The following is a 20,533-nucleotide window of genomic DNA, read 5'->3' as shown; positions in this document are numbered from 1 at the left end:
GGGGAGAGGGACTGTATGTGTTAATGGTGACTATGGGTGATTCCTGATTCCTTTCTGTCATTTGTTTATGTTAACATGCCGGCTAATGTTTGGGGTTTGGTGGGAGGATGGGATTGTTGTTATTGATATGGTGATTGACATTGCATTCGTTACTGATTATTGTTTATTGTTGGGTGTAAATTTGGGAGAAAATGTAAAAAAGGAGGAGAATAAAACATATTTTAAAAAAGGAAATCAGCCTACCAATGCTCAGCCCGATGTAGATCGACTGTAGTACAGTCCTAATTAGTTTTGAGATGCATGGTTCAGATATAAATCGAATTGTCAGTACAGATTTTCTGATCGTTATACATTGCCCATGTGATACTGCAGTTTCATTTTAGACATGCATTTTTTCCCTGCATATTTCCTCCATCACCCACTGAGATCAGCTGGCAGATTCTTTAACTTTTTCTTGGGTTGCTGTATAGAACATTTCTCTCGCAACTGTAGTCGAACGAGTAGGTCAAAATAATCTAAAAAGGTCAAGCAGAAATATTTGAAAGGAAGCAAAACACATTATGGATTTATAAACACAGAAAAACAAACATTAGAAGAGGTAAAAAGGCAATATAAAAGCAAATTACAGCTAGAATAGAAAATAGGCACCGATGTGTTTTAGCTTTGTATTTATGTAAATTGTACAGTAAATGCCATTGGCATATCATTAATGGGCCCAATGAATCCCCCGAGATGCTCCACCTCCCCCAGGAGGAATGGTAAGGTTCACATGTGGTATTTAAAATCGGGAGACAGGTGCTGTGGCTGCTGAGGGAGAGAGAGGGGGTATGGAGAAAGAGGGGGTATTAGAGAGTGTCCAACATCACTATAGTGTGCTGACAGTTGTGCCGCTGAACGGGGGGCTTCTAGTCAGCGCGGGCGAGATCCAGATGAACATATTTCATGGCTCATTTAAATATGTTTGTGCCCGATTATCCCAAGGGCTGGGATTGAACGCCTGTGCCTGGGAGACCTTGCCATGACGCTGTTTAGCACTGATCCACAAAATCATGGAACAGGTGTAACGTCACCTGGGGGGCGGGGGGAGGGGGGTCTCCCAGGCCATTGGACACCCCTGGAAGGTCGGGCTCCGGGCAGGATAGTACCCTGGCACTCCCGCTGCCATCCAAGCACCTTGCCACTGCCAGCCTGGCACCTTAACACAGCCACCATGGCAGTGCCACCCTGGCAGTGTCATAGCACTACCAGGGTGTCTGGGTGGCATTGCCAGGCTAGAACGGGCACTACCAGGTGCCAGGCTGGCATGGCCAAAGTGCCCAGATGCCAGGTTGCTTGTGCCAGGGATTGGGCCCGGGGGTGCCTCGCCCTTAAATGTGGTGCAGGGGGGGGGCCTCAAGGACCCCCTAAGAGGTGTGATAGCGGTCTGTAGGCCGTGGTGAGGCGTCTGAGGGTGTCGAGAAATCGGGGCGGTATTTAAAAATGGTTCACCTCATCAGTGCAGGAAGTGAGGTAAGTGTGGCTTCAGCAAGGCAATCCCGACTGAGGCCAAGAAAATAACAAAGTCCCATTTGATAGCGGGTCGTTCTCAGCTCTGCAGGCTCCGAGAAACATCCCACTATTGATGCCCAAAAAGGGACTCTTTTATTTTTCTTTCGTTAAATCGTGCCCTTGTTCCTGCTTGTCAGACTTCTTTGAGGCGCTGTGGAATCAAGGAGTGAAAATATGGGAGACCATTCAGCATATGAATCAAGGCTTTGGTTGCAAGACCTCTTCTGTAGAGAGTGGCCAAGCTCATGCATCACATGCGACAACATTTAGAATGGATGCGGGAACAATGCACTGACATGCGCAGAAGGCATACAATGCTCTGTCACTGATTAATGGTGGTGATGATGCAGAGATGTATGTTGTGGATGCCAGTTACGTCACAATTGGTGGTTTCCTGTAGAAAACAAGCACGTCATGAGAGGGCTGAGGAAGTCAACATCGGCCTCCTTGGCTCCTCCGACTGTGGGCCCATTTGATGGAAACTGCCAGTGAATGGATGTGGTGCAGAGCCACTGGTGGTGTCCCTGTTGGCAGCTCCATTCAAGGAAGAGTGGCACCAGTATTTCAAATGCACCTCAACAGACTGCCGCCAATTCATACAAGGCCACAATGGCAGGGTGGGGGGTGGGGGTGCACGAACAAAGGGCATCATTAATTGTATAAAGTGCTTCACTTTCTGTGGTTCCATTCTTTGATGGCACTATGGCCAAAAGAGGGAACAATTGGATCAATGACCCACTGACCTGCGAATGTGGACACTACAATACTTAAAAGATCTTTTCCAACCATTTTTGGCAAGAATGGAATGAACCTAAGTTGTCTGTGTTGTTGATGCATTCTCACATTCATAGCAACATGAGTACCAGAGCACAGAATGTGCCTGAATCCTGATATGTACTTTGACATATGAGGCAGTTGAATGACTACCTTCCACTGCTTGATCTCCATTCTGCTCTGCATCTTCCCCCGTCACCTTCAATTGGCTTTTGTTGAAAGGCATCTGTGGCTCCATTGAAAGTACCTGCAAAGATCATAGAATGCCTACAGTGCGTAAGGAGACCATTCAGCCCATCGGGTGGACACTGACCCTCTGAAAGAGCACCCTATCGAGGCCCTCTCCCTTGCCCTATCCCTTTCACCCCATAACCCATCTAAATTTTGGACACTAAGGCACAATGGGGCAGCACGGTAGCATAATGGTTAGCACAGTTGCTTCACAGCTCCAGGGTCCAGGGTTTGATTCCTGGCTTGGGTCACTCTCTGTGCGGAGTCTGCAAGTTCTCCCCGTGTCTGTGTGGGTTTCCCCCGGGTGCTGGGGTTTCCTCCCACAGTCCAAAGATGTGCGGGATAGGTTGATTGGCGATGCTAAATTGCCTTTAGTGTCCATAAAGGTTAAGTGGGGTAACTGGGTTTCATAGATTATCATCGAATTCACAGCGCAGAAGGAGGCCATTCGGCCCATCGACTCTGCACCGGCTCTTGGAAAGAGCACCCTACACAAGGTCAACACTTGCATCCTGTCCCCATAACCCAGTAACCCCACCCAACACTAAGGGCAATTTTGGACACTAAGGGCAATTTATCATGGCCAATCCACCTAACCTGCACATCTTTGGACTGTGGGAGGAAACCGGAGCACCCGGAGAAAACCACGCACACACGGGGAGGATGTGCAGACTCCGCATAGACAGTGACCCAAGCCGGAATCGAACCTGGGACCCTGGAGCTGTGAAGCAATTGTGCTATCCACAATGCTACCGTGCTGCCCAATAATCTTTTATTTTCACAAGTATGAAGTTACTGTGAAAAGCCCCTAGTCGCCACATTCTGACGCATGTTCGGGTAAGCTGGTGCGGGAATTGAACCCGCGCTACTGGCCTTGTTCTGCATCACAAACCAGCTGCCTAGCCTACTGAGCTAAACCATATAAGAAATCTATATAGGGGATATAGGGGATAGGGTAAAGAAGTGGGCTTGAGTAGGATGCTCTTTGTAAGGGCTGGTGCAGACTCGATGGTCCGAATGGTCTCCTTCTGCATTGTAAATTCTATGAATTTAGAAAAGACAATTCACCTAAACTGCACATCTTTGTGTCTGTGGGAGGAAACTGGAGCATCCGAAGGAAACCCATTCAGTCACGGGGAGAATGTGCAAATTCGACTCAGACAGGTACTCGAAGGATATGGGGGAGTTTTAAAGATGGGAGGGGGAGGTGGGGGGTAAAGGAAGAAGAGCAACACCAGGGCACATGATTTATCTCTCGTGTTTCAGTAATAGTTATGGTATCATACTTGCAAATGCCCTTTGCTCATCTCCCTTATTCGCAAGAGTCCTGTAAGGAAGCATATACCGCCAATCACTGAACAAATTGTTATGGACAGGAGGGGTCAGTTAAAGCAGCACTGTTTCCCTGTTACCATCTGCCTGCAAGCAGAAGGTATTCTGAATAGTACATTTTAAAGAATGTGGTGGCGTATTTTCCCCAGCCCCTCGATACTTGTGTGATCCAATTTTATTAATAATCTCACAGCAGACTTCAGATAGGATTAACTCAGAGGGTTAGTTTATTTTGCACAGAAAATGAGGAGGGGCAGAATAGAGAACAGGAGGTTTACAGAACAAGGACCACAGAAAAATTGGGTATTGGTTCACATGAGTTCTAGATTCCCAAAGTCCAAGTCCAATGAGGAAACCTTTCACATCTGCATTTCGAGTTCGGCTGGCTGGAGATTAGTGTTTTAAGATTCGCCTTTTAGGTAGTGTTGATGTCACAAGGTGAAGTAAGCACACAGAAATTGAATCGGTTCGTTAGGCATTGATGTAAAACCTTCCAACAGTGTCAGGTTAGATGGGTTTGTTGTCTAATCTGGGCAGAGCAGGGCTTCTTTGTGATTTGCCAGTCGGATGGCGAAACAGCACACTGGGTGTGCAGCCAGAAATGTACTATTCAAAAGGCCAGAGTATTGGGTCATGTGACATTCCTCCTCCATAATGAATTCAAAAAGGGATGTTTATCCACCGTCTGGAATTGGCCTTTTTTTCCAGGCCTGCTAATGTCTCAGCCATTATGGTTTGAAATGGGTGCCATTTATGTTGAGGGTCTGGTGGACACCATTGTCTCAGTACATCCACTGACTCCACTAGCAAGATTGGCTTATCAAATGCAAATGGCCTTCCAGTACCTCCCTTTGAAATTATCTGACCAGTCTTACATTGTCCGTTTGTAGTTTCTTAGGCATAACGAGGTGTGACATTCCCAAAAGTGAGGGGAATTATTTTGTTCTGGAGACTCCTGGATAATTCCCAGACAGAGGGTCAACCATTTTAACTGCTTTTGTTCAGCAGAAAAGTCCAATTTAAAAATGAGAAATAGCAATAAGTATAAAGTTTAAAAAGCCGCAACCCTTTATTGTCCCCCAAATATCCAGGAATGCCCCAGGAATCTGAAACCTTCCTGCCTGCACCATCTCTTCACATATGCATTCAATTCCTATTTCTAAGTGCATGGGGCATGATTCTCCGACCCCCGTGCGGCTGGAGAATCGGCGGGGGGGTGGCGTGAATCCCGCCCCGCCGCCGTCTGCCCGATTCTCCGGCGCCGGTTTTATGGCGGGGCGGGAATCGCGCCACGCCGGTCAGGGGCCGTTGGCAGCAAACCCGGCGGTTCTCCAGCCCGCGATGGGCCGAGTGGCTCCCGTTTTTGGCGGGTCCCGCCGGCGTACCGGCGGGGCATGGCTCTGCGTGTGGCCTGCGGAGTCCTCGGAGGGGGTGTGGGACATCTGGCCCTGGAGGGGGCCCCCACTGTGATTGGGGGCCACCGATCTACGGGCGGGCCTGTGCCGTGGGTGCACTCTTTCCGTCCGGCCGGCTGGTTTAACAGTCCGCCATGGCCGGCGCGGAGAAGAAGCCCCCTGCGGATGTGCTGCGATGACGCCAGCTCACGCTGGCGCTCCCGCGCCTGCGCCAATTCGCGCTGGCTGGCAGAGGCCCTTCGACGCCGGTTGGCGTGGCGCCAAGCCGTTTAGTGCCATCTGGGGCGCCGCCAGGCCCGCCGGCGCCAGCCTAGCCCCTGAAGGTGCGGAGGATTCCGCACCTTCCGGGCGGCCCGATGCCGGAGTGCTTCACGCCACTCTTCGGCGCCGCCCCGCCGGGTAGGGGAGAATCCCGTCCCTGGTACTGGGAGTCATCCATACCGTTGAAGTTATGCATTTCAGTTTCTTTTCTAGCACCCTGAACTCTGCCAGTAGGACCTCATATCCCCTTCTACCCATATCATTGGTATTAAAATGGACCATGACCTCTGACTCTCCCTCCTTGGAACGTTCTTCAGTTGTTCAATGGCATCCTTGATCCTGGCACTGGAGAGGCAACGTACGTCACTGGCATCCTGTCTACAGCTACTGAAATGCCTGTATATTCCCCTTATTGAGTTCTCTACTATTTTTACTCTCCCCCCCCTCCTCCCCACACTTCCTTGGCCCATACAGATGACTCACTCAGAAGCATGGGTTTGACCATTTTTTACTCCCTCAAGAAACTATTGCTCACATCAGTATTCGTAACTGAATACCAGTTGGAGCGGGTTTGGGAACTCCAGAGATTCCTGCACCACCTTCCTGGTCTTGCTTGACTGTTACTCCTTAGTGGTCACTCGTTCCCCTGCTGCCTATTCATTCTGAAGCTGTAGGGCAAGCTCATTCAGAAAAATAGTATTCACTTAGTTTTCCGCCTCATGGATGCATCTATGATGCTAGCTGCTACTCATGTTTAAAATACTGGAAATTGAGTTCTACCAGCTGATATTTCCTGTGCATTTGATTTTCCAGGACATGAGATACAACCTGGAGTTCCAACATGGAATAGGATGTGCATCCCACAGAACTGAAGTGCATTGCCATACCTATATTTATTAGACTATTAAGTAACTTAACAGAAGAAAACTTTTAAAAACTTACTCGCTGCTTACCAATCAGTTACTTTTCTTGAGCTGATGTCAATTTCGTTGTTTGGAACCTCTTGCCCGCATTCTCACCCTACTTCACTTTTGAACAGTTGCTAAAAATACTAACACAAAAAGCCAAAACTTAGTCAAACTTAGCTTATACATTTCTGGATACTGCTGCTCCTTACCCTTTGTTCATTGTAATGAGTCACTTTCTTTGGTTCCTCCTGTGTTTAAATTGCTTCCACATCTTTATCACAGCCTCCAATAACCTGCTGCATTGTTTCTCATAAGAAAATTTTATGTGGCACTAGGAGATATTCAACAAAGAATGGATGTCATCATAAATGAGTAATTTGTATGAGTCAACTTTCAGAGGGGACCCTAGAATGACATGCTTCAAATAAAGCAAGCTTTCTGGCTGTACGTTGGTTGCAAAACAATTATTCAAGGCTATTATAAAACATGTGCCAATAAACATCTGTATTATATATGCTCATCACATCATTGCTTATTCTGACTTCAAATTATGAAACATCTTCCCAGGCCTAATTTTCATATTTGAAACTCGAGCTTCCATATCTTTGAAATCGGCCCATCGAGTCTGCACTGGCTCTTGGAAAGAGCACCCTACCCAAGGTCAACACTTCCACCCTATCCCCATAACCCAGTAACACCATCCAACACTAAGGGCAATTTTGGACACTAAGGGAAATTTATCATGGCCAATCCACCTAACCTGCACATCTTTGGACTGTGGGAGGAAACCGGAGGACCCGGAAGAAACCCACGCACACACGGGGAGGATGTGCAGACTCCGCACAGACAGTGACCCAAGCCGGGAATCAAACCTGGGACCCTGGAGCTGTGAAGCAATTGTGCTATCCACAATGCGACTGTTCTTTTGCTCTATTCCTTGATTACCTTTCCCAGAAACAAAAATGAAAATGAATTATGTTGACGCAAACCCAAGAGATGAATCGTCAGTGTTGGACTCAAATGTAATGGCAAATATTTTTAAAGCTTTGGAGCTATTTTGTATTTCAAACTAGGAGCATAATATATTAAATGGGTCTGTCAGCAACCATCAAGTGCCTGCAGGTCCTGTTGGAGGAGTCCAACGGCCTGCAGAGCCGCCCAGGCCACACTGTATGGGAGGCGTCCGCGGTGGAGGCCTTGGGGCAAAGGTGTCAGCCATGGATCAGGATGTCCAAGGCCTGGGGCAATCTGTGGGGGTGGTGGCCAATGCACAGGACAGGGCAACCCTGTCATAGGCAGCCATGTACCAGGGCCATCTGGACATTCCTGTGATGCTCCAGAGCTTGGGTTGTGACTGAGGCTGTCAATGGCATTACCTGCATGCTAGCTGATCTGAGCCAGTCTCAGAGAGAGGTGGCACAGTTACTAAGTGATGTGGCACAGCCCCAGAGGAAGGTGGACTAGTCTCTGTGCTCCATGGCTGCGAGCATGGAGACTCTGGCCGAGACCTACAGTGGCGGGGGAGCCCTAGGAGCTGCGGTCACGCCACTGTTCCAAGGAGTAGCTGGGGGGAGGGGGGGGGCATCGGGCACCGCAAGGGGCCCATGCAGTTGACTCCCGTAGGGGAGGTGCTGGAACACAGCAGCACCTCAGCCTACGACCCCTCCAGTCCCTGACACATCCGATGGGCAGCTAGGAGAATAGTAGGGCAGCTAGGAGAATAGTATGGCACCAAGCCACCTGGGACACCTGAGCGACTGCAAGGCCCATCCCGGCAGGTCGCTCCAGAGGACATCCGCCAAAGTGGAACCATGTTACAAGGCGGGCTGCCTCCATCCCTGATGTACTGCCTGGAGATCCACCTAGACATAGAATTAGGGCCTGTACGCCAGAAAATAGTGACACCAGTTAAGTGGGCATGGGTGCAGCACACAGGATAGCGTTAGGGGCTAGGGCACAAATCATTATAGAGTTGTTCACCTGCTATGTTCAAAATAAACACCAGTACACAAAAGTTCCAATCTGTTTAGTGCTCTTTCAGAAGGGTGTGAGGGCTGGATGGGCTGGGCTGGGCTAAGCTGGCTGAGGGGGACTGGGGGGCGGCGGCGGGGAGAGATGGGCAGACATTGGAAGTGGGCTCGGGCTGAGGCCCCCAGGTCGGACACGGCACATTGCCTGGTATCCCGCCCATCCCCCTCTCTCAGCCCCAACCCCCACTGCACTCGTCCCCACCTGCGCCACCCCAAGGGTTCGATGGGACCATGTGCTGGATTGGCCAGCCCACGTGCAGGGATCACCCAGGGGGATGGTGGAGTGCTACTGTGGGCAGGAGCCAGACGTTGTCAAATGATGCGGAGCACCAGAGTTCATCGCAGAGTGGATCATCATCATCCTCCACCATCCCATGGACCAGACCCAACTGCCAATCCTGGCCTGCACCCTGTAGTGAGGCAGTTAGGAATCACGGATGTGTTTGCAGGTGACCTGGGGAAAGGGAGGGGTGAGCCGCTGGTGATGCAGGGAGAGTGGTCATTGGAGGGGATGGTCGGCCTGGAGTGGTGTGGGGTGACATGGGATGTTCGTGCCCTTGGCCAGGCATCCTAGTCGGTGAACCTTGAGCGGATTAGAGTGTCACGTGCCCTGGCCCTGGCACACATGTTCTGTGGCCTGTCTGGGCCTCATGTCCTGCCCATCCTGGCCCACATCCTCCTCGTTGGATGAGGCTTGGCATTTATCCTCCTCCTCCAGCACTTTGTCCCTTTGCTGTGCGATGTTGTGGAGGACGCAGCAGGCTACCACGATGTGGGAGACTCTCACAGGACTATACGGGAGGGCCCCTTCAGAGCAGTCCAGGCAGCTGAACCACATCTTCAGGATGCCGATGCACCGCTCAATTACACCCCAGATTGCAGCATGGGTGTCATTATAGCGGGTCTCCGCGTTGGTCAGTGGCCTCCGAATGGACATCATCAGCCACGACTGCAGAGACTAACCCGGTCTCCCAGGAATGAACCCCTCACCCGGGGTGTGCCTCGAAGGTATCATGAACCGTCGAGTGTGCCAGGATGAAGACATTGTGCACACTGCATGATGAGCAGCTCATGGTCACACACCTGCTGTACGTTCATTGAGTAGAACCTGTTGAGTTATGTTGCTTCGGATAACACAGGCTGCTACTTGATGCAGTCTTAACTAAAGGATGCTCCAGACTCTGAAATTAGTTCAACGTGTTTATTGAACTAACTCTCTAGATGTCTGCCTGTGGAAAGAGGCAGGGACACGTCGTGGTGCGTGGACCACTGGCTTGGCATCAGGCCGCAGTAGAATCTTGTACTTGCAATGCAGAGTGCCCATACCGCTAAATACATCTGGGTACTGGGTTAGAATGTCGTCGATGCTGGCCTGAAGATCCGAATGGGACGGCGTCATGGTGTAGACCCTTTGAATGAGGTTCAGTCGCTTGCATGCGAGCGCACCTAGCGGGGTCGCCCTGTCTGGTTTAACAATCTCGAAGCGTAAGCTTGCTTGTGTGTGTCGGCTGGACACCTGCGGATGGCAGGACCCCAGTGCCTTGATAGCGTTTCCATTGTAGTCCAGCAGTTTGCAGGCAGCTGGAAGGATTGTGGGGGGCTTCTTGATTCTCTTGAAGTCCACCTTCAAAATCAGGTTGGCGGAGGCACCTGTGTCCAGTTTGAACTGGATGGGGCAGTGGTTGACCTTCATCACTGCATGCCATTCGTCCTCCGAATCCACGGCCAGGATTGATTGGACTCGCGATGTGTCTGGTGTGGCATATTCGCACTTCGTAATAATGCCCACTCGGTAAGTGTTGTCCAGGTATTCGTCATCTGGATCCATCGCACTCCCTGGATCAGAGTCATGCATTCGGTGTTGCACATTTCTGGGGTGAAATTCTCCGGAAACGGCGCGATGTCCGTCGACTGGCGCCGAAAACGGCGCAAATCAGACGGGCATCGCGCTGCCCCAAAGGTGCGGAATGCTCCGCATCTTTGGGGGCCGGGCCCCAACATTGAGGGGCTAGGTCGGCGCCGGAGCAATTTCCGCCCCGCCAGCTGGCGGAAAAGGCCTTTGGTGCCCCGCCAGCTGGCGCGGAAATGTCATCTCCGGGCGGCGCATGCGCGTGAGCGTCAGCAGCCGCTGACAGCTTCCCACGCATGCGCAGTGGAGGGAGTCTCTTCCGCCTCCGCCATGGTGGAGACCGTGGCGGAGGCGGAAGGGAAAGAGTACCCCCATGGCACAGGCCCGCCCGCGGATCGGTGGGCCCCGATTGCGGGCCAGGCCACCGTGGGGGCACCCCCCGGGGCCAGATCGCCCCGCGCCCCCCCCCCAGGACCCCGGAGCCCGCCCACGCAGCCTTGTTCCTCCGGTAAGGTAGGTGGTTCAATTTACGCCGGCGGGACAGGCATTTTATCGGCGGGACTTTGGCCCATCCGGGCTGTCGAATTTGTCCAGGATGGTTTGGTACTTCGTTTTGTCCTGCCCTTCGGAAAAGTGAAAGGAGTTGAAGATCTCTATCGCATGGTCACCCGCAGTGGTGAGTAGAAGAGCAATCTTCCGCGCATCGGTCACGCCATTGAGGTTGGATGCTTCCACGTACAGTTGAAATTTCTGCTTGAATGATCGCCAGTTGGCACTAAGATTGCCGGTGGTCCTGAGCTGATGAGAAGCCTGAATCTTGTCCATTGTGCCTGTATTCAGTAGCTGGTTGTCACGGATCTTGCTGAGTTGAACTAAATAGATTGAACAGTTACTCCTGGTATCATGTTGTGTTATGCTCCTTCGGATAACACAGGCTGCTACTTGATGCAGTCTTCACTAAAGGATGCTCCAGACTCTGAAATTAGTTCAACGTGTTTATTGAACTAACTCTCTAGATGTCTGTCTGTGGAAAGAGGCAGGGTGTGAGTGCCTCATCCCTTTTACAGTGTTTATGTCATGCCCTCTTGTGGTGATGCCACCTCTGAATGTCCTGATTGCCCATTGGTCGTGTCCTATTCTGAGTGTTCATTGGTTGCATGTTTGCATATCATGACAGAACCCCTTTCGGTTTGTGAAGACCGGCCATTCATGATGGACCAGTGCGTGGCGGGGAACATGCATTCCGTTGATTACCCCTGGCCCTGGGGCATCCCGGCAATGGCAGCTAACCCTGCTGCCAGGGCATCCTGGTGGGCTCAGTCCACATTGAATTTGATATACTGAGCTGATTGGGCTTACAGCTCCTCCGTGACAGTACGGATGCACCTGTGCGTCGAGATCTGTGAGATCCCTGACACGTCCCCACTCGGCACCTGGAAGGACCCTGTGGCGTAAATGTTCAGGACGACCATCACCTTGACGGCCACCAGGAGTGGATGTCCTTCCCCCCATACCCCCGCGGTTCCAGGTGCACCATGATCCTGCCACACAGTCTGGCAGGTCCTTGAATGACAGGCTCTGCCAGTACACACCTGCTCGTACAGCCTCAGTGCGTCCCCCAGGGCTATGGCAGCCATAGTTAAAGCCCCAAGTCCATTGACTGCAGGGTGTGAAAGGCAGACATTGTGTGCACCCTCGTGTCCAACCAGGTCCAATGGGCTACTCGATAGCCCTGGCCAGCCCCTGCATGCCCCCCTCCCCCTTTTCCATCCTCCTCCATCCCCACCCAACCCCGGTTGCTCCCCCGGCACATTGCCCTTCGCACTGCAGCCCTGGCCCCGTCAGTGCCCAGCACCCAAGGGGCTCCTGGCCCTTGCAACCGTCCCTGCAAGCAGGGATCCAGTGGGGGGGTCAAGCTGACCCCAAGGCCTATCCCCTGGTTGCTCCTCCTATTCCCCCTCTACCCTGGCAGACGCCACCCCTCCCCTCGCAGCCAGCCCTGTCAGCAGCTGGACCGGCAGCACATGACCGCGCCTCTGGGAACATGGCCTACCTCCTCTTTCTCCCTCAGCAGACATTTAAAAAAAAATTTAGAGTACCGAATTCATTTTTTCCAATCAAGGGGCAATTTGGCGTGACCAATCCACCTACCCTGCACATCTTTGGGTTGTGGGTACAAAACCCACGCAAACACGGGGAGAATGTGCAAACTCCACACGGACAGTTATCCAGAGCCGGGATTCGAACCTGGGACCTCGGCGCCGTGAGGCAGCAGTGCTAACCCACTGCGCCACCCTCCGCCCAAACCCGTTTCACAATTCCGGCTTCACTGGATGGAAAATCCTGCCCACGGTCCTTTGAGCCAGGGTTCCATTCTGAGAACCTCCCAATGCAGTTATAGCATCAACTGTAACAGCTGGGAAAATTCAGCCCTGTGATTCGAAATAGGGAGAAGATTTTCTCGAGGAGCTCAGAAAACAACATGTACTTAGGGGAAGCGAGCAACGTTGTAACACAGTATGGTCCTAACTCACCTCTGCTTTGCTAAGATGTCACAAATTGTGAATTCTTCACCTTTGCATCAGTAAACATAACAAATACATTCCAAAACTGTGGTCTTCTGATAATTCTGAGTTCCCAGATGGCAATCGGAAATGAGCCTGTGCCATCATTGTTCTGAGTGGGTGTCAACTCGGTAGCCACGGGAAATGATTGATGAGGCAGTAGAGCCTGATGGAGTCGCTCACAGAGCTTTCCTATTACCTTTTCGCAAAAAAAATCTACTCTTATTATACAGTTCTCTTCACTCAGTTCTGTATTTCTTTACATTCTATGGGAGGAATACCATCTGGCATTTTTCACTCGTTTAGAAGCACTCCAATATAATTTCCTGCATCTGTACTGCTCCTTCTGCTGCACGCAGATGATGGGATTTGTCAGTGATTTCAGCCTATCAGTGTGAAGTAAGTTTCAGTTATCAAGACAGAATGGCAACAAAAGAAAATCAACGCAATAACTAATTTCCAGCTGCAGAAACTGTGAGTGAAATATTTGAGGAATCTGGGGAAGAGAGTGTTGTTTCCATGACAGAAACATGGGAAAGTACCTGTGGTGATCCACTGTAATAGGAGATGTAAGGTAGGACCTGCACTACAGGTTCGCCGGTAGCTCCTGCCGGCTGGCTCCGCCCAGGGAGAACTGTATAAATATGCATGACCTCCAGTGCCCTGCCATTTCACCTCCTGCAGCTGGAGGCCACGCATCTGACTGTAATAAAGCCACAGTTGTACCCAACTTTAGTCTTTGTGCAATTGATCGTGCATCAATTTATTACAGTCAGATTTTCCACAGAATGGAATTCAGAATTAAGCCCGATTGCCTGCAGCTGGATCCGCACTCGCCCGACGCCAGGAAAGACTTTACTCACTGGCTAGCATGTTTCGAGGCTTACATCAACGCGACAGACCCCGCGCCAACGGAGACTCAGAAGATAAACGTCCTGTACTCCAGACTGAGCTCCAGCGTGTTCCCGTTGATCCAAGACGCCACGAATTACACAAAAGCAATGGAACTCCTTAAGGAACACTACGTGCAGAAGGCGAACACACTCTTCGCCAGGCATGTACTCGCCACCCGCTCGCAACTACCTGGTGAGTCCATCGAAGACTTCTGGCGGGCCCTAATTCCACTCGTCTGGGACTGTGACTGTCAGGCCGTTACGGCCGCCAAACACGCGAATCTCCTCATGCGCGATGCCTTCGTGACGGGGATTGTGTTGGACCGCATCCGAGAACGATTACTGGAAGGGGCCACGCTCGACCTGGCGGAGACGAAAATCTTGGCGTCCTCCATGGCGGTCGCATCCTGTAACGTACAATCGTACCCATACCGCCACGCTGCCCACCCTTCTACTCCTTCCTACCCCTCCTGGAACCCGCCGACGACCTCCTCAGCCGGGGCCCTGCCTTCCCAATATGCCTGCGCCGCACGCCGATCCGCGCACCCCGGGGGTCCCCGCTGCTACGTCTGCGGTCAGCAGAAGCACCCCTGCAAACACTGCCCGGCCCGCACTGCGGTTTGTAAAGCCTGCAGTAAAAAGGGCCACTTGGCGGCTATGTGCCAGGAATGCACAGTCGCTGCGATCGCGCCCGCTATCGCCCCTTCCCCCAAGCACAATGGGAGCCGCCATCTTCTCCACCCGGATCCATGTGCTACCAATGGGCGCCGCCATCTTGTCCCCCTTTGGACACGTGCGCCCCGCCATCTTGTCCCGACCCCGCAATGTGCGCACCATGGGCGCCGCCATCTAGTCCCGACCCCGCAATGTGCGCACCAGGGGCGCCGCCATCTAGTCCCGACCCCGCAATGTGCACACCAGGGGCGCCGCCATCTCGTCCCGACCCCGCAATGTGCACAACATGGGCGCCGCCATCTAGTCCCGACCCCCCAATGTGCGCACCAGGGGCATCGCCATCTTGTCCCCCGCAGGGTCTCCAGACATCCCGCCCGACATTGGAACCGCACACGCTCGCCACCCGAAGCATCCGATGGCTACCCGCAGCTCGCTTCGATGACACTTGTCCAATCTCGCCCGCACAACCTGTCCATCGCGTCGACGATGATTAAAATCAACGGCCACGCGACCTCGTGCCTGCTGGACTCCGGAAGCACCGAAAACTTTGTTCACCCAGATACGGTAAGGTGCTGCTCCCTCACGGTCCACCCTGCCAATCAAAGGATCTCCCTAGCCTCCGGATCCCACTCTGTCCCGATCCGAGGCTTTTGTACAGTCACCCTCATGGTCCAGGGCGTAGAATTTAGTAACTTCCGCCTCTATGTCCTTCCTAATCTCGGCGCTGCACTCCTGTTGGGCCTGGACTTCCAGTGCAACCTCCAGAGTCTCACCCTCAAATTCGGCGGGCCCTTACACCCCCTTACCGTTTGCGACCTCGCGACCATCAAGGTTGATCCCCCCTCCCTTTTTGCCAATCTAACTGCAGATTGCAAGCCCGTTGCCACTTGGAGCAGACGGTACAGCACCCAGGACAAGACCTTCATCAGGTCCGAAGTCCAGTGGCTGCTTAAGGAGGGTATTATAGAGGCCAGCAACAGCCCCTGGAGAGCCCAAGTGTTAGTGGTTAAAACTGGGGAGAAACACAGGATCGTCATGGACTACAGCCAGACCATCAATCGGTACACGCAGCTCGACGCGTGCCCCCTCCCACACATATCTGATATGGTCAATCGGATTGCGCAATACCGGGTCTTCTCAACAATTGACCTGAAATCCGCCTACCACCAGCTCCCCATCTGGAAGTCAGACCGGCCATACACTGCCTTCGAGGCGGACGGTCGCCTCTACCACTTCCTTAGGGTCCCTTTCGGTGTCACAAATGGGGTCTCGGTCTTCGAAAGAGAGATGGACCGAATGGTCGACTAGTACGGTTTGCGGGCCACCTTTCCATACTTAGATAATGTCACCATCTGCGGCCATGACCAGCAGGACCACGATGCCAACCTCGATAAATTCTTCCGCACTGCCACTCTTCTCAACCTGACCTACAACAAAGAGAAGTGTGTGTTCAGCACGACCCGGTTAGCCATTCTCGGCTATATAGTCCAAAACGGACTTCTCGGGCCCGACTCCGACCACATGCGCCCCATCATGGAACTTCCCCTCCCCCACTGCTCCAAGGCCCTCAAACGCTGCCTGGGGTTCTTTTTCTACTACGCTCAGTGGGTCCCAAACTATGCGGACAAGGCCCGCCCACTCATTCAGTCCACCCAACTCCCCCTCGCGGCCGAGGCACAACACGTTTTCGCCCGTATCAGAGCAGACATCGCCAAGGCCGGGAAGCGCGCAGTGGACGAGTCACTGCCCTTCCAAGTAGAAAGCGACACTTCAGACGTCGCCTTTGTCGCCACTCTAAACCAGGCAGGCAGACCCGTGGCATTCTTTTCCCGCACCCTTAATGCCTCTGAAATTCGACACTCATCTGTCGAAAAAGAGGCCCAAGCTATTGTTGAAGCTGTGCGGCATTGGAGGCATTACCTGGCCGGTAAGAGATTCACTCTCGTTCCGGACTAACGGTTGGTAGCCTTCATGTTCAATAACACACAGCGGGGCAAGATCAAAAATGATTAAATCGTGCGGTGGAGAATCGAGCTCTCCACCTATAATTACGAGATCTTGTATCACCCCGGTAAACGCAATGAGCCCCCAGACGCCCTCTGCCGAGGTACATGTGCCAGCGCACAAGTGGACCAACTCCGGGCCCTACACGACAACCTGTGTCACCCGGGGGTCACTCAATTGTACCATCAAGTCAAAGCTCGCAATCTGCCCTACTCCGTCGAGGAAGTAAGGACAGTCACCAGGGACGGCCAGGTCTGTGGGGAGTGCAAGCCGCACTTCTACCGGCCAGACCGTGCGCGCCTGGTGAAGGCTTCCCGCCCCTTTGAACGCCTCAGCGTGGATTTCAAAGGGCCCTTCCCCTCCACCGACCGTAACACGTACATTCTCAGTGTGGTCGATGAGTACTCCAGATTCCCGTTTGCCATCCCATGCCCCGATATGACGTCTGCCACCGTCATCAAGGCCCTCAGCACCATCTTCGCTCTGTTCGGTTTCCCCGCCTACATCCACAGTGACAGGGGATCCTCATTCATGAGCGATGAGATGCGTCAGTTCCTGCTCAGCAGGGGTATAGCCTCCAGCAGGATGACCAGCTACAACCCCCGGGAAACGGGCAAGTAGAGAGGGAGAATGGGACGGTTTGGAGGGCCGTCCAGCTGGCCCTACGGCCAGGAACCTCCCAGCCTCTCGCTGGCAGGAGGCCCTCCCTGACACTCTGCACTCCATCCGGTCACTATTGTGCACCGCCACTAATAACACACCCCATGAACGTGTTTTTACCTTCCCCAGGAAGTCCACATCCGGGGTGTCGCTCCCGACTTGGCTCGCTGCTCCAGGACTGGCCCTTCTCCGTAGGCACGTCCGACTCCACAAGGCGGACCCCTTCGTGGACAGGGTTCACCTGCTCCACGCCAACCCTCAATATGCCTACATTGAGTTCCCCGACGGCCGCCAAGATACTGTCTCACTCAAGGACCTGGCACCGTCAGGTTCCACCCCATCACACCCTCCCCCCACCAACGCGCCCCCCCACCTCCCACCGCGCCGCTAATATTGACCCCACCAGAGCACCCCCCTTCCCCTTTTCTGCACAAGAGGATGAAGAGGACTTCTGCACGTTCCTGGAGTTCCCCGATGACTGGCCAGCATCAGCACCGCCATCGGCGCCACCTCCGCCACAGTTATGCCGCTCCCAACGAAGCACCAAAGCACCGGACTGGCTGAACCTTTGACGGACTCCGGACCGTCAACATGGAGTTTTCTTTCCCTACCACTGTACATAATTGCACTAATTATATATAGTTTCACGTCACCCCCGCCGGACTCATTTTTAACAGGGGGTGAATGTGGTGAACCACTGTAATAGGAGATGTAAGGTAGGACCTGCACTACAAGTTCGCAGGTAGCTCCTGCCGGCTGGCTCCGCCCACGGAGAAGTGTATAAATATGCATGACCTCCAGTGCCCTGCCATTTCGCCAGCTGCAGCAGGAGGCCACGCATCTGACTGTAATAAAGCCACAGTTATACCCAACTTTAGTCTTTGTGCAATTGATCGTGCATCAGTACCTTTGACGGAACAACCTTAATGTGCGTGAAGAAAAATAATGAAGGTAGAGTGAACAGTCCTTCCAGAAAGCAGAAATGAGGCCGAGACAGAGATGTACGAGATTCACATTAAATATCACAAAAGTTGTTTTGGTGGATACACCTAGACACAGCAATGGAGCATGGAAGGCACGTCGAGGATCACTGAGAGGGCACGGGGGGGGGGGGGGGGGGGGGGGGGGAGGGGGGAAGGGGGGAGGGGATAATGGGGTGGAGTGTGCATTGGGGAGAGGGGTGGGGGAGGGTGTGGGGTGAGTGAGGCAGCAGCATCGGGAGAGTGGGGCAGTGGTGGACACTATGAAACCCATTAAAATATCTGCGCCTCAACCTGTTTGGTGCCTCTTGCACTTTCTTCTGCTTTGCGGACCAAGCACCAAACTCATGCCCCAACTCCCTGGATTTGGGTGTCCTGGACTCCAGCCGCTCCCCCCCACACTGCCTCCCCCCAACACACCACACGTAGGGGATGGGTGTGAGCGAGTTCTCAGCAGACAGGCAGAGGTCAGACCATGGCATAAATTGGAGAGCATCAACGCTCAGCTCTCGGTGGGTTATCATCACCACACTGCTCTCGACAGTATCATAGATTATCATCATAGATTATCATAGAATTTACAGTGCAGAAGGAGGCCATTCGGCCCATCGAGTTTGCACCGGCTCTTGGAAAGAGCACCCTACCCAAGGTCAACACCTCCACCCCACCCCACAACCCAGTAACCCCACCCAACACTAAGGGCAATTTTGGACACTTAGGGCAATTTATCACGGCCAATCCACCTAACCTACACATCTTTGGACTGTGGGAGGAACCGGAGCACCCGGAGGAAATCCACGCACACACGGGGAAGATGTGCAGACTCCGCACAGACAGTGACCCAAGCTGGAATCAAACCTGGGACCCTGGAGCTCTAAAGCAATTGTGCTATCCACAATGCTACTGTGCTGTCCTGCTGACAATGCTGACACAGTCCTATCCCCCTGGATTGATGTTACACTGACCCTGGGAGAGTGGGCAATGGTGAGGGGGGTGGGGGTGGGGCAGGATGGTAAAACGGGGGGGGGGGGATATGGAGGGACAGGGGGAGGAGAGCGGAAAGGAGGGGTGGGGAGAGGGGGAATGACAGAAGAGGCCATGTCCTATGTAAAGTGAGCGAGGTTGAGGACCTAACTAGCCCTCCATGCTTGCCACACCCTCAACAGTGCCACCTGCCCTCCATCCTCCGGCTGTTCCTGTAGATCATCCCCGGGTTCGTCCTCCAGCCCCTCCTGGCCCAGTGCCTCCTCGTCCTTGCCCTCCTCCTCCTCAGAGGTGGCCACATATTCCTCCCCCTCCTCCTCTCGCATGTCGCCCTGCTGCTGTGTCAGGACACAGCAGACCTCCGCATCGGTCACCGGCCTCTGTACTGGCATCATTAGCCAGATTCTAAGACCATAAGACCATCATTAGCCAGATTCTACTCCTTGGCAGTATCCTGTAATTCTCAATAAGATCCCCCCTCATCCTTCTAAACTCCAATGAGTACAGATCCAGAGTCCTCAACCGTTCCTCATACGACAAGTTCTTCATTCCAGGCATCAGTCTTGTGAACCTCTTCTGGACCCTTTCCAAGGCCAGCACATCCTTCCTTAGATACGGGGTCCAAAACTGCTCACAATACTCCAAATGGGGTCTGACCAGAGCCATATGCAGCCTCAGAAGTACCTCCCTGGTCTTGTATTCTAGCCCTCTTGACATGAATGCTAACATTGCATTTGCCTTCCTAACTGCCGACTGAAGGTACACATTAACCTTAAAAGAGTCGAAAGCAGGTACCCCTTACCCCCAAGAGGCACCGGTCCTCGAATAGGCTGGGTATGTCCGACTGCCCCAGCTGTCGTGCACACTTCCTGGGAAGCAAGCACACACATGCATGATCTGTAGTTGAATGTTCAGGGAATGGAACTCCTTTCTGGTGATGTAGGGCACTCCCCGATGGTCCGGTGAGCGCAAGGGGACATGCGTGCCATCTATTAATCCCTGGACCTGGGGCATCTCTTTGATGGTGGAGAATTCTGCTGCCCGGGCATCTTGTTGGGCCTGGTCCATGTCAAAGTTTATAGATTTTGCTGCCCGGGCAAACAGGGCATCCTTAACTTCGCCGATACAATTGTGGGCTGTCGACTTCCGGTTACGGCAGGGATGAGCTAGCCGCACGTTTCGGCGGCTCCAGCTCCGATGGAACTTCGGGCTCTTTTAAGAGCCCCAACGGGGACTTTGACGGCCGAAAAACCCGGTGCGAGGCGCGAGGGAAGGGAGTCCCCCCCCGAACGACGGAGGGAAAAACCGGCGACGGCGGCTGCAGCCCGAAGAATCTGCAACCAGAAGGTCAGAGGATGTGGAACAAAATGGCGGCGGAGAAACCACAGGTGACATGGGGGCCTGAGCAGGACGAGGTGGTGAGAC

This window comes from Scyliorhinus torazame, chromosome 16 (assembly GCF_047496885.1).
Source record: "Scyliorhinus torazame isolate Kashiwa2021f chromosome 16, sScyTor2.1, whole genome shotgun sequence".
NCBI lineage: Eukaryota > Metazoa > Chordata > Chondrichthyes > Carcharhiniformes > Scyliorhinidae > Scyliorhinus > Scyliorhinus torazame.
Note: the sequence above shows the minus strand (reverse complement) of the source record.